Below are 13,739 nucleotides of genomic sequence, written 5' to 3'. Positions count from 1 at the left end.
TAGGTGCTGTTGATGGAATGACATCATTGTACTATTAATAGAATAACGCTCTCCAGGCCGGGCCCTTTGGACCACGGAGATACTCAAACCTCAGAGGGCTGGCTCCAGGCGGGGAAATGTGCACTTTAAAGGCTACATAGCAATCCAAGGTCACACAGCTCCTAACTGGCTGTGTTAGACTGGGTTGACGAGAGAAACAAATTCATCGACAGTCATATAGGTGTGTAAGAGAGAGTTTTATATCAAGAAGTAATGATACATCAAATAAAACATCCCAGCCTGTTCCATATCAAGTCCATATGTCCGATATTAGCCCATAAGTCTGATATTAGCCCATGAATTCCTCTTCAGACTCATATAAGCACATGCAATAATGCTGAATGCAGGAGGATCACCAGCCAGTGGGTGGAAAGTCCTGTGGATCCATTGGCAGTGGGCGCATATCCAGGGCTCTGGCTGCCATCAGCGTGGCTCCATGTGGCTTGTCACCGGGAATGTGAAGCAGAGAGAGTGTCCCACCTCCAGGGAAGAGAGGAAAACTCCCAGAATCCTCATGAGAAGGCCATCGATCAGGCTGTGACCTGATGGACAGGCTAGAGTCCAGCCCTGTAGCTTATTTATCAAGTTGACATGAAATAGTGTAGCTACCACAGTGGCCATCTAGGATTCAAGCCCAGGAAATCTGGTCCCAAACAACCCCACGATTGGCCTCTACAAATACTTCCTCCTCCTTCTACTACCCCAAACCTAAACCCATTCGATCTCAGAATGACCCTGTGGGGCAGCCCACGGCAACATTCCTAAAGCAGTACATCTTTACAGGCGCATACTGCCACATCTGTGTCCTGCTGAGCAGCTAGGGAATTTGAACTACTGACCTTTTGGTTAGCAGTTGAGCACTTTAACCAGTGAGTCTCTGGAAGCCCTTACAATATTTCAGACATGTTGCAAGTCATGTAACAATACTGAGGGAAAGATTCCTAATAATAACTACTAAGTAATGATAGACTCGAACCAAACCCACCACCATCAACTCACAGTGACCCTATAGGGTTTCTGAGACTGTATATCTTCTTGAAAACAAAGAGCTTCGTCTTTTCCTTCAGTGTAACCGGACAGTTTAAAGCACTGACTTTTCAACTAGAAACCCAAAGACTAAGTCCCAGCACCACCAGGGCTCCTGGTTTGAATATGTATTTATCACCAATTGAGGCCTTAGTTGTAGTTCTCTCAGCATCCTACCTTGTTAGGCTGTATGCACCGAGGAGTCGGCTCTGACCCATGGCAACTGCATCACAACAGAACTGAACACTGCCCGGTCCTGGGCCCTCCTCTCCATTGTTCCTGTGCCCGAGCCCACTGTGGCAACCACTGTGTCCCTCCAGTGCATTTCGGGCTGTCCTCTCTGTTACCGCCCCACTACTTTACCAAGCATGATGTCCCTCTCCAGACAAGTCCAAGTATGCAAGCGAAAGTGTCACCATCCTTGCCTTGAAGGAGCACTCTGGCTGTACTGCTTCCAAGACAGATAGGTGTATCCTTCCTGTGAAGGTAAGTGCCGTTATGCTGTAGGACCTGAGAAAGCCAGATCTGTGTAAGGTATAACTGTCAGAGAAAGACTCAACTAGCCCCACTGATAGGAGAGGAAAGTCGTGAAACCAACCCTCACAAAGGCAGTGACCCAGAAACACAAGGCCATCCTGGCGCTTTCTGGCTCTCGCTGGTTGCACCCTCATTCCCAGTGTAGAGATGAAAGAGTTGAGCCTCTGGGAGATCATTCTTGTTCTAGAGAGTGGGACCCACTCATTCCGAACCCAGAACCCAACATCAGTTTAGCTGTTGCCTCCTCTCATAGTATCTTAAAGGGAAGTAGACAAGGTGGCCACCTAACCTGAGGACGCGGCTATTCTGGACACATCGTCCTCTCTCCTCCTACTACCTTCAGGGCTTGCTCTGCCTGGTAATCCGAGGAGCTTCAAACGGCGAGGGTGTAAGAGTCTCCGGTGATATTTCACACCAGCTGGTGTGCTGCTTCCCTCTCCCAAGTCCGCTGCTTCTGAGGGGCCTGCTGTCTGGTGCGCAGGAAGCATTTTTACCCCCCAGGACTTCCCAAGGGCCGAGGGTCAGTCAGCTGCCCTGAGTTGAGGATGCAGGCATGCCCTGTGGTCAAGTGTCCCTGTCCTGTGATCGTTGTATGCCCTCCTCCCTGCAGGGCCTCCTTCACAGACTCCATCTTCCTCTTCGGGTTCAGGGCTACCAACGCTTTTCTTTCTCCTTAACTTTCTGTTGTGATTTGTGTGAAAGTTTAGAGGGCAAACTGGTTTTGCATTCAGCGATTCCTACGTGTGTTGTGATAGCGACTGCAGCCCCACAGTGCTTCAGCACTCTTCCGACTTCCTCTCGGTGGCGCCATTTCCCGTCACCCTCCTTGCCCACCCCTTTCCTGCCCAGCGAGCTGCACCTCTGGGTGAATGCGGCCCTTTTGACCTTGTAGGGGCATTGTTCTACGAGAGTCATCCTGCCTGAGTTAACTTCTAGACCTGTTCATTGTTGGGCTGAAAGTTGAGACCCTAAGGGTGGTTGACTCGTGGTGGGGCAGGGAGGGAGTTCAGCTCCGGGCCAGAAGGGTGACCAAGGGCCAGTTTCTCTCACATCAGTAAACCGATTTCTCAAATATGATTTTGAGTTTTGCTCCACCTTTCTCCCCATTCCATCACCTTCTCTTGTGATCCCTTTCGGAAGGGGCCCCACCTGGGCCTCAGGCTCCTGGAAGCTGAGGTGTAGGTGGCTCATTTGGACTTGTCTTTTGGACTAATCGCGACCTTGAGTCTTTGGTTCTCGTCACACTTCTTTGTTCTGGGTGAAATGCTGTCGACTTTTACAAATATAACTCTTGCTCCCTACCTCCAACCCACCACCTCGTGAAAAGGCAGTCACTCTCAGTCTTTGTAGTAGGCTCTACATGACTAAGGACTGATGATGATTTGGAAAATTGCCATAGATTGCTCTTGCTAGCATGCGGGCACACCAACCGAGCCAAACCCACTGGTGTCGAATCCTTCCCAACTCATAGCGACCCTATAGAACTGCCCCTCAAGGTTTCAGACACTGTAGATCCTTATGGAAGCTGACTGCATCATCTTTCTCCGTCCGATTCGTTAGTGGGTTCGAACCACTGACCCTCTGATTAGCAGCTGAGCCTTTAACCACTACACAACCAGAGTTCCTAGTAGGCACATCAAACCAAACCACATGAACTCCTGTGGCGCTGATTCTGAGCCACAGCGTCCCTGGGTAGGGTTTCTAAGACTGTGGATCTTCTCGGGAGCAGACAATCTCATCTTTAATCCACTGGAGGATTTGAACAGCCAACCTTTCGTTTAGCAGCCCAACAATGACCCCCCGGGCACGCCTGCACTCCTCTGTGGGGACACAATGGGGAGCAAGGCAGTGCTCTGCCCATGTGCTCCTTCTGCCTGGAGAGCTCTCTCTCTCTCAGTACCTCCGTGGTTCCTTCCCTCACCTCCTCCAGTCTTCACCCAGATTGCCTTCTTGGTGGGGGGTGTTAGTCTGGGTGGATTAGAGAAACAGATTCATAGACACTCATCTATATATAAGAAAGAGCATTATATACAAGAGCAATTGAATATTGAGAAAACACCCCAACCCATCCCAGATCAAGTCCGATATTAGCCCATATGTCCGGTACCAATCTATAAAGTCCTCTCAGACGCACGAAACACATGCAATGATGCCAGGAGAAAGAAGATCACAGCCCAGTGGATGGAAAGTCTTGTGGATCCAGTGACAGTGTAAGTATTTCAACACTGGCAGGGATCTCCACGTGGTTTCTCCAGCTCCAGGACTCTAGCATAGCTCCATATGTTCTGTCAGCTGCAATGTCACCCAAGGAGTGAGTCTGTGTCCCGCCTCCAGCAAGCTATTTCTCTCCTTAGCGCCTCCAAACGAGGTCATCGAGCTGAGACCTGATTGACAGGCTAAACTCCACCCCTTCGCTCTTAAATCTCAATTTGATACCAGATTATGTAATTACCACAAGGGGCTTCCCCTAAGCACCCTATTTAAAGAGCACCCTAGATGCCTTTTCCTGATCCCTTTTCCCTGCTTGATTCACTGTCCTACATGCTATATCATTCTTATTTATGTTGTTTATTGCTGTCTCACCCATGCAAGCCCTAGCATGTGAGCTCTATGAGGGAGGGATTCTCCTGTTACCCCCTCAGTCAGCCTATAAGTGGGGGAAAGAAGAATAGATTCCTATTTTTCACAGCACTGCGAGGACCACGCCCTTGGAGATATGCACATGCCTTTCTCATACGCTTTGCTAGATGCTTGGCACATCGTATCACCACCCCCTCTTGGCATCTCTTGTCGTGTAGCCCCGGTGTAGTGCTGTCTGATTTTGCAAATGCCTCTCACTTCTTTCTAAGTGGACTGTCAGCTGGTTGCCTGGCTATCAGGGGAGAAGGGGCTCAATTCTTTGCATCTTGCCAAGAACAGGGTTGAATCATACAGGTTCTGGGGCTCTTCAGATTTCAAATAGAAAACTGTCACTCTTCCTCCCCTACCCCTTTTTCGTGCCCTCTTCTTTCACCCTGTAGTTCTCCATGAATATTAGCCTTAACTGCTAATGTTTAATTTGTTGACCTGTTGCTATTTAGTTTTGTTACTTTTGTAACATGTCATTTTAACCATTTTCCAGTGTACAATTCCGTGTCATCAATCACACTCATGACATTGTCAAACCAGCACCCCTACTTGTTTGCAAAAGTATCCCATCTCCCACCAAACAAAGCCCTTATCCTCATTAAACAATCATTCCCCGTATCCTCCTCTCCTTAGCCCAAGGCAATTCCTAATTTACTTTCTGTCTATGTATTTGTCTATACTAACTATTTTCCTATAAGTGGGATCAATATTCCATTTTTTGAACCAAATAAATTCACAGTACTTTTTGATCAATGACATCTTGGAAAAAAGCGTGCTAATGAGGGCTGATACAGGAATCAATTCATTTCCTCACTCATGAGCTGTAGTTTCTCATCAGGCGAGAACTGCATATCTGCAGAAGCGTATCTACACAAGTCCCTGGGTGGCACAAATGGTTTGCATTTGACTACAACACTAGAGGTTGGTAGCCTGAATCCACATAGTGGTGTGTCACAAGATAAATAGCCCCAGCGATCTGCTTCTCTTAAGATTACAGCCAAGAAGACACTGTAAGAGCAGCTCCCCCCAACTCCCCCGCAAGAGTCAGAATCCACTCAATGACAATGGGTAGTGGAACATTTGGCACGTGCCCAGAAGTTAGCTTATAGCCAGTAGTTTTGACTGCTGTTATATATGACCCTGATCTGCAGGAACCAAGATCACAGTCCCTAACACAGCCAGACGGATAAAGAGGAGGAAGGAGAAGGAGCCGGAAGTCACTCACATCACTTCTGCTCTCATCTCCTAAGCCGGCACGCAGCTGTGGCCACATCTAGCTGAAAGAAGACTTGAACATCACTTCTTTAATTCTGGAGAGTCTTGTGTTCATCCGAAATTCGGTGGCTCTGAAAATGGTGGAAACATTTATTAGCAATGGGCAGTCCCTACCACCTAAGTTAGTAACTCATTCTCATTTGTTAAATGAAGTCATGAGTGAGTCTAGGTGGTCCAATGGCTAAGCACCTGGCTGCTAGTGGAAAGGTTGGCAGTTTGAATGCACCAGCCGCAGCGTAGGAGAAACGCAGGGCAGTCCGTAATCTTCTGTAAAGAGAACGGCCTGGGAAAACCCCGGTGGGGCAGTTCTATTCTGCCTTACAGGGTTGCTGGGTATTGGAATCTACTCAACAAAGGGTATAAGTAGCATTGAAGGTCTATATTCTAAAAAAAAAAAAAGAAAGTCTATATTTTGAGATGGGAGATCTTATCGACTCGTATAAAAATGAAGAAGCAAATGAGGATGAGTGGATATAGTATACAATGAATTATCTTTCTTTCTTAGAGAACTTGTGTTGAGAGTGGCAATGGGCCCAGAAAAAGTACTCAATTTCCCAGGCTCCCTTGAAATGGCTACGGGACACCGTTGGGGCCAATCGGATATAAAACAGAAGGCAGCTGGAGACTATTTTTGCTTTAAGACAGGCATCCCCCTTCTCTCTTTCTCCTATTTCTTGATTTCTGAATGTGGGATTGTAAGTGAAGCAGCCAACTCAGAACTGTGAGACAATCATCAAAAGAGCAAAAGCCATGCGTGAAGTTAGACAGAGGAGAAAGACGACAAAAGAGCAGGGCATTGATGCCACTGTGGGGCTGCTGCATTGACTTTGGCTGCCTCCCTGCACACGCCTTACTATTTTTATACCCTGCTACACCTCAGAGATACTATGGGGGTGGTTCTGGACCACTACAGTGAAGCAAATACCACAGTGAGGTGAACCACGTGCATTCTTTGGCTCCCCAGGGCATGTAACAGTTATGCTGACCTACGTGAAGTCCTCTAAGTGTGCAAAGCATTGCAAATGGGTCTGAAATATTGTGCTTCTCTGTAGTGCACTCTGCAGACACAGTGTGCTTTTCACAAGAAAAGGACACAAGCCTGTATCTATCAATTGAATGGTGCCCTTTCCCCAAAATACATGTTAAAATCGCACCCCCTGAATTTGTACTTGTGACCCTAAGCCTGTTTAAAAATAAAGATTTCCTTTGGTTGTGTTAATTAGACCATATCAGCACAGGGTGAATCCTAAAGTCAATCATTTCTCATTGAAGAGCAGCATAGGCATAGACATACCCAGGGGAAGATGCTGTATGAAGACAGACACCCACACATCAGAAGCATTTACAACTGCAAAACCCTGAAGGATTCCTGGCAGCTACTAGCAGCTGCAATAGACAGAGAAGTCGCTCCTTTTAGCACTGGGCCCTGAGTTCAGATTGATAGCCACCTGAATCGTGAGAAAATAATTTCCATTCTTTAAAGCAGCAGTTCTCAACCTGTGGGTGGAGACCCCTTTGGGGGTCAAACGACCCTTTGATAGGGGTCGCCCAATTCATAACAGTAGCAAAATTACAATTATGAAGTAGCAACGAAAATAATCGTCTGCTTGGGTGGGTCACCACCACATGAGGAACTGTATGAAAGGGTCGCAGCATGAGGAAGGGTGAGAACCTCTGCTTCAAAGCTACCACGTGTGGTATTTGTTGTTATAGCAGCACTCGGCAGCTATGACCAAGAGAGATACCGGGAGCGCTGTGGGCATCGTGGGCATCGGCATGATAACCAAGAAGTTCAAACCCATCAGCCATTTGGAAGGAGAAAGATGAGGCTGTCTGCTCGCATAAAGATTTATAGTCTCATATAGGAACTGAAAATACAGGGAATCCAGGGCGGATGAGCCCTACAGGACCAGTGGTGTGAGTGGCGAAACAGGGAGGGTAGAGGGAGGGTGGGTAGGAAAGAAGGAACCGACTACAAGGAACTATATGTGACCTCCTCCCTGGGGGACGGACAACAGAAAAGTGGGTGAAGGGAGACGTCGGACAGGGCAAGATATGACAAAATACCAATTTCTAAACTATCAAGGGCTCATGAGGGAGAGAGTAGCAGGGAGGAGGGAGGGGAAAAATGAGGACCTAATGTCGGGGGTTTAAGTGGAGAGAAAATGTTTTGAGAATGATGTACAAATGCACTTTACACAATTGATGTGTGTATGGATTGAGATGACAGTTGTATGAACCCCTAATAAAATGTTTTTTTTAAAAAGATTTATAGTCTCAGAAACCCTAAGGAGCAATTCTACTCCACCCATAGGGCAGCTATGCATTGGAATTGGTTTGGTGGTAAGTTTGGAATAGATATTGCGTGTGTGTTTATTAAAATAAACTCACCACCATTGCGCTAATTCCTACTCACAGCAAGCCTACAGGACCAAGTAGAATGACCCCTGTGGGTTTCTTAGACTATAACTCTGTACGGAAATAGAAGGTCTCATCTTTCTCCCAAGAAGTGGCTGGTGGTTTCAAACTGCTGGCCTTGTAGTCTGCAGCCCAACTCGTAACCACTATACCACCAGGACTTTATATATATATACATACTTTTATTTTTATAATACTTGATATATCATCTATATGAGTCCTGGTAGATATACAGATATTGACGACAGCCTTGTGGGGCAGGTCCGCTTTGTTATAGGAGGTTACTCAGGGTTGAAATCAACTTCATGACATCTAAAGGCAAACATATCCACGTGTAAAGTCTCCTGGAGAATTCATTAATATGTAGATTATTTCAGGAAAGATGCACAAGAAGCTGCAGCCATGATTACCTTTGTGGAGGAGACATTATGAGTTATTCAAGTACAGGCATACATCTTTTCACTTGTATATTCTATGTTTTTGAATGTTAAATTATTTGCATTGACATACTCAGCAATAAAGTGTTGCAATGTTATAACAAGGAAAGTAAAAAAACATTGTTTATTCTATTCATTTAATTTGGTGATTCAAGAAACGTAATGCCCAGATTCATACTCTACAACAGTTATATTGTCACCAGAGGTGTGGTTATTCCAAGAACAAAATCACAAATAGTAGTTCAAGTATGAAGACTTGAAAATTATTTGTTGCAGACAAACAGCTGGGTGAGTGCTGCGCTTCGGTAAAGGTGCTTGTGTGAAGCAGTGGCGTGCTGTTGCCGTCAGTGCTGTGAGGGCCTTGAGCTGGTTCTGACTCACAGTGGCCTGTGAGCAACAAGAAGCCGTGCCCCGGAGCCTGTGCCATCCTCGCCACCTTCCCTGTGTTTGAGCTCGTTGTTGCTGCCACTGGCTCAAATCATCTCCTGGAGGGCCTTCCTTTTTGGTTGTTGACCAAGTGTTACCACAGTTCCCCAGGTCTTGCTCAGTGTGGCCACAGAAACACAAACCAGTTGAAAATGGAAGATGCTTTATTGAGTTGACCATGCAAAGGAGCACCTTCAGACTCACATGGAGTGGCTGTCCAGACCCTAGGCCAGGTGAGTCTTACTAGTATTTTCTCGTTACTGCTCTAGAAGATCCTAAGACAGCCCTGGCCCAGGGCAAGGAGAGCCACCGTGGTGATGTGAGTCTCAAGGTGTGCCTTTGCTTGGTCAAATTAATGATGCTGCTTCTTCTTGCCTGTCAAGTTTGTCATACTGTGGTGGTTTATGTGTTGCTCTGAAGCTGGAAGCTATGTCACTGGTATTTCAAATACTAGCAGGGTCACCCAAAACGAATAGGTGTCAGCAGAGCTTCCAGACACAGAACAGACCACAAAGAAGGAACAGGCTGTCCACTTCTGAGGTATTAGTCATGGGAAACTTTCTGGATAACCTCAACACATTGTCAGATGCTGAAAACCTCATGAATCCAAGAGGAACATCGTCAGAGATAATGCCAGAAGAGGAGCCTTTCAACTCAGAAGGCAGAGTATGACTGAGGAAAAGAGCGGCACCCTCAAATAGAGTCGACCTCAATTACATGGATGGAGTAAAACCTGCAAGACTAGAGCTTGTGGGGCCTTCGTGTGCTCATGGGTTATGACTCAGAATGAGAAGAAACAGCTGCAAACATCAATCAATAATCAGAATATGGAATGTACAAAGTATGAACCCCAGAAAATGGAAAGTCATCAAAAAAGAAATGAGATGCATAAAGATGGGCATTCTGGGTGTTAGTGAGCTGAAAATGGGCTGACATCAGCCATTCTGAATTGGAAAATCCCATGGTTCACCACACCCGGAATGGCAGATTCAATGGCATCCCATTCATCACCAACAGGAATGTCAAGATCTACCAATGATACAATGCTGAGTGTAGCAGGATAATATCTATCTGCATACAAGGAAGTTTAGTCAGTACAACTATTATTCAAATGTATGTGCCAACCACAAAAGCTAGTGATACAGAAATTGAAGGATTATACTAACATCTTCAGTCTAAAATTGATCAAAATTGCACCTTGTCATCAAGACTCACTGATACGTATTGACAATTAGAATGTAAAAGCTGAAAACAAAGAGAAAGGAACAGGAGTTGGAAAATATGGTCCTGGTGATAGTAACAAAGCCAGAGATCACATGATAGAATGTTGCAAGGCCAACGACTCCTTCACAAATACCTCTTATCAACAGCACAACAGGTGAACTTCTCCAGATGGAATATAAAGAAATCAAATTGACTATATCTGTGAGAAGAACTGATGGAGATGCACAATATTAGCAGCTAAAACCAGGCCAGGGGCTGAAAATGGAACAGATCATCTGTGGTAGTTACATAATCTGGTGTCAATTTGGGGCTTGAGAGGATTAAGAGTGAAGGGGTGGAGTCTAGTCTGTCAATTGGATCATAGCCAATGAGGCCTGTGTGGGCATGGCTTTCTCCTGAGAATTCTGGGAAATCTGGATTTTCCTCCTTGGAGGCGGGAGAGACTCTCTCTGACTATCCACTCCCCGGGAGACATTGCAGCTGACAAGACACATGGAACTACATTAGTGCTTTGAGCTGGAGAAGCCACATGGACCTACCCTGATACAACCAGATCTCTGAAGCCAGAGAAGCCACGGAGAGACCCCTGCCAGCGCTGAGATGCTTACAACGCTACTGGATCCAAAGACTTTCCATCCACTGGCCTGTGATCTTCCTTTACTCAGTATCATACATATGTTTTTTGAGTCTGAAGAGGACTTCATAGATTGGTATCGGACATATGGGCTACTATCAGACTTACAGGTTTGGACTGGACTGGTTTGGGATGCTTTCTTAATGTACAATTACCCTTTATATAAAAAACTCTCTCTTATACACATATGAGTTTCTATGGATTTGTTTCTCTAGTCTACCCGTACTAACACATCAGCTATCAAAAGATATAGCATCTAGGATCTTAAAGGCTGGAAAATAAATAAGAGGGCATTTAGCTGGGAAGCAACAAAGCCCACATGGGAGAAGCATACCAGCCTGTGTGATCATGAGATGTCGATGGGATCAGGTATCAGACATCAATGACCCAAAACAAACAAAAAAGTCATATCAATGGGAATGGGAGGGCAGAGTGGAGACCCAAAGCCCATCAGTAGTCAATTGGACACTCTCTGTCAGAAGAGCCACAAGGAAGAGATGAGCCAGTCAGGGTGCAGTACAGCACCAATGAATCACACAACCTTCCTCTAGTTATTTAATGCTTCCCCCACCCTCCCACTACCATGACCCCAACTCTATTTTACAAATCTGCCTAGATTAGAGCATGTATACTGGTACAGATAAGAGCTTGACACACAGGAATCCAGAACAGATAAATCCCTCAGGGCCAATAAGGGGAGCAACGATACTAGGAGGGTAAGGGAAGGGGTGGGTGGAGTAAGGGGGAACTTACCACAAAGATCGAAATATGGTCCCCCTCCCAAGGGGACAGACGACAGAGAAGTGGATGAAATGAGACAGTAGTTGGTCTAAGACATGAAAAAAAAAGTAGAATTTATAAGTTATCAAGGGAACATGGGGGAGGAAGGGGGAAAAATGAGGAGCCGATGCCAGGGGCTCAAGTAGAAAGAAAATGTTTTGAAAAGATGATGACAACATATGTACAGATATGTATGACACAATGGATATATGTATAGATTATGATAAGAGCTATTAAGAGCCCTCAATAAAAGTAAATAAATAAATAAATAAATAAAAGAATTGCTCAGCTATTCCCCAGTCAATGTAGTGATAAGGACCCACCCAGCTGCTAGAAAACCCTTTAAGGAAGTTCCACTCTGTGATATCAGGCTGGCTACGGGTCAAAAATAGGCTCAATGGCTCCTTACAGCAACAACATGTCTTTGCTTGCCTGAAACAGTTCCTAATTTTAAATTAATTCATTGGAAAATTAAAATGCACTCATTCCAGGATAATAAGGCACTCTTACTCCCTTGAATAATTACAGTATGCATTCTTGAAAAGGAGAGAAAATACTTGATACAGTGAGCTACCTGAAATTATTGCACATATCTCTACCAATGCTTTTGTTTTATTCCTTAAGTTAGGTGGTGGGTATGTTACTGTTCATTTTATCATTTACTACATTGCCCAGGATTCTGTGTGTGTGTGTGTGTGTGTGTGTGTGTGTGTGTGATGGAGTGGGACGAGGAGCGGGAAAGGAGCTACTGTCACCTTTATCTCTTGCCCTACAACCAGACTCAGACACACATCCTTTGAGGCCAGAGGATGCCACCACTGGCAATGGAGACCTTTCCAGCCAGAAACAGTTGTCACAAGCATTAAACCTGAAATCATGGAAGGACTTAGAAAGCGTAATTTGGGAGGCACAGAAAAGCTCTTCAGCTCCTTGTTGTTGTTGTTGTTGTTGTTGTCGGATGCTAGTCAGTTGGTGGTACTCTAAGTACAACAGAATGCAACGCCAGCTGGCCCTCCATCTCTGAGAAGTCCTGTTTTATTCTCACTTCAGCAGTTCCCTCAGGTGCTGACGAGGAAGTCCAGCTGAGTCTGCTTCCTGGTTTCCAAGCCTGTCTGGCTTTACAGGAGCGCACAGTCCCGTCCTTCTTTCTCCCCGAGTGACCGATGGGTTTGAACCTTAGGCATCACGGTTAGCAGTCAACACTAACATGACAGCACCACCAGGGCTTCTAAAGCAATTCTTCAAAAGCTACAAACTCCCCCTCCCTTTCTCCCAGGGACCTGGACCCTTAGCATCCTCTCTCCCTCCTGAAATCTAAACTCTCCCTCTCTACAGGCTTAGTTCAGGAACACACTTAAATCTCACCCCTCCAAAAAGAAAAGATCCCCTCCTTTGAGGCCAGCCATTCTCACGCACTGCAGGTGGGAGAGTAAATTGGCAGGATTCTCCTGGGAAGTAATTTGGTAACTTGAATCAAAAGCCCGAAAAATATTCGCACCCTTTGTCCCAGTAATCCTACCTCTGGAAATCCATCTAAGGAAGTAATCAGAAATGTTGACAAGGATAAATGTTTAAAAATGTTAATCTCACTGTTATTTTAACAGCAAAAAGTTGGAAACGATCTAAAAGGACTCAACAGTAGGGATACAGTTAACTAAATTGTAGGTAAATGTAATGAGGTATTGTGCAATCTCTGAAAATACTATTTTTAAAGGGAAACTTCGTGCATCGGTAACAGCAGCCTATAGGGATGTATGCAGCTTGGTGCTAATTCTGTTCCATACAAAACCCGCTAACACTTCTGGAATGTTAGTTATGACATAGTCTCTCACTCAATCCTCACAACGGCCCTGAAGAAGAATAATACTGTTTATGATTCACATTTTGTAGAGGAAGAAACCAACAAGAGAAAAATTGTCAATATCTATTGCGAGAGGGGGAGTTTTGATGTCCTTCATCCAGTCCTGTATTTTCCAAGTCTTCACCAAAGGTGCATTACTTTTTGTCAAACAGAAATACGGAACTGTTCTTCCTCTTCCTGGTTTATACACGACGCTCATAAGGAATACTTCGAACCACACAGGGAAAGGGAATCCCCCTTCCCCGCTCTGCATCTCTAACCGGCGCTCAGACGTCCAGACGTCCGGCAGGGTGGCTTTCCCATGTATGTGGACAAGGACGCGCACACGCCGGAAAAGGCAATCGGGGTCGATCCCCCAGACGGGAGGCTGTCCTGTGAGTCCTTCCGAGCAGCCGCTTCTCGTGTCCGCGGGCCGCGGCGCTGAGAGCCCGCTCCGGCGTCGCTGCGGCGGGGG

Source organism: Echinops telfairi, unplaced genomic scaffold, assembly GCF_000313985.2.
Source record: "Echinops telfairi isolate 266 unplaced genomic scaffold, ASM31398v2 ScPeMD7_7475;HRSCAF=8513, whole genome shotgun sequence".
Classification (NCBI taxonomy): domain Eukaryota; kingdom Metazoa; phylum Chordata; class Mammalia; order Afrosoricida; family Tenrecidae; genus Echinops; species Echinops telfairi.
The sequence above is the reverse complement of the archived record's forward strand: the minus strand, read 5'-3'. Positions refer to the sequence as shown.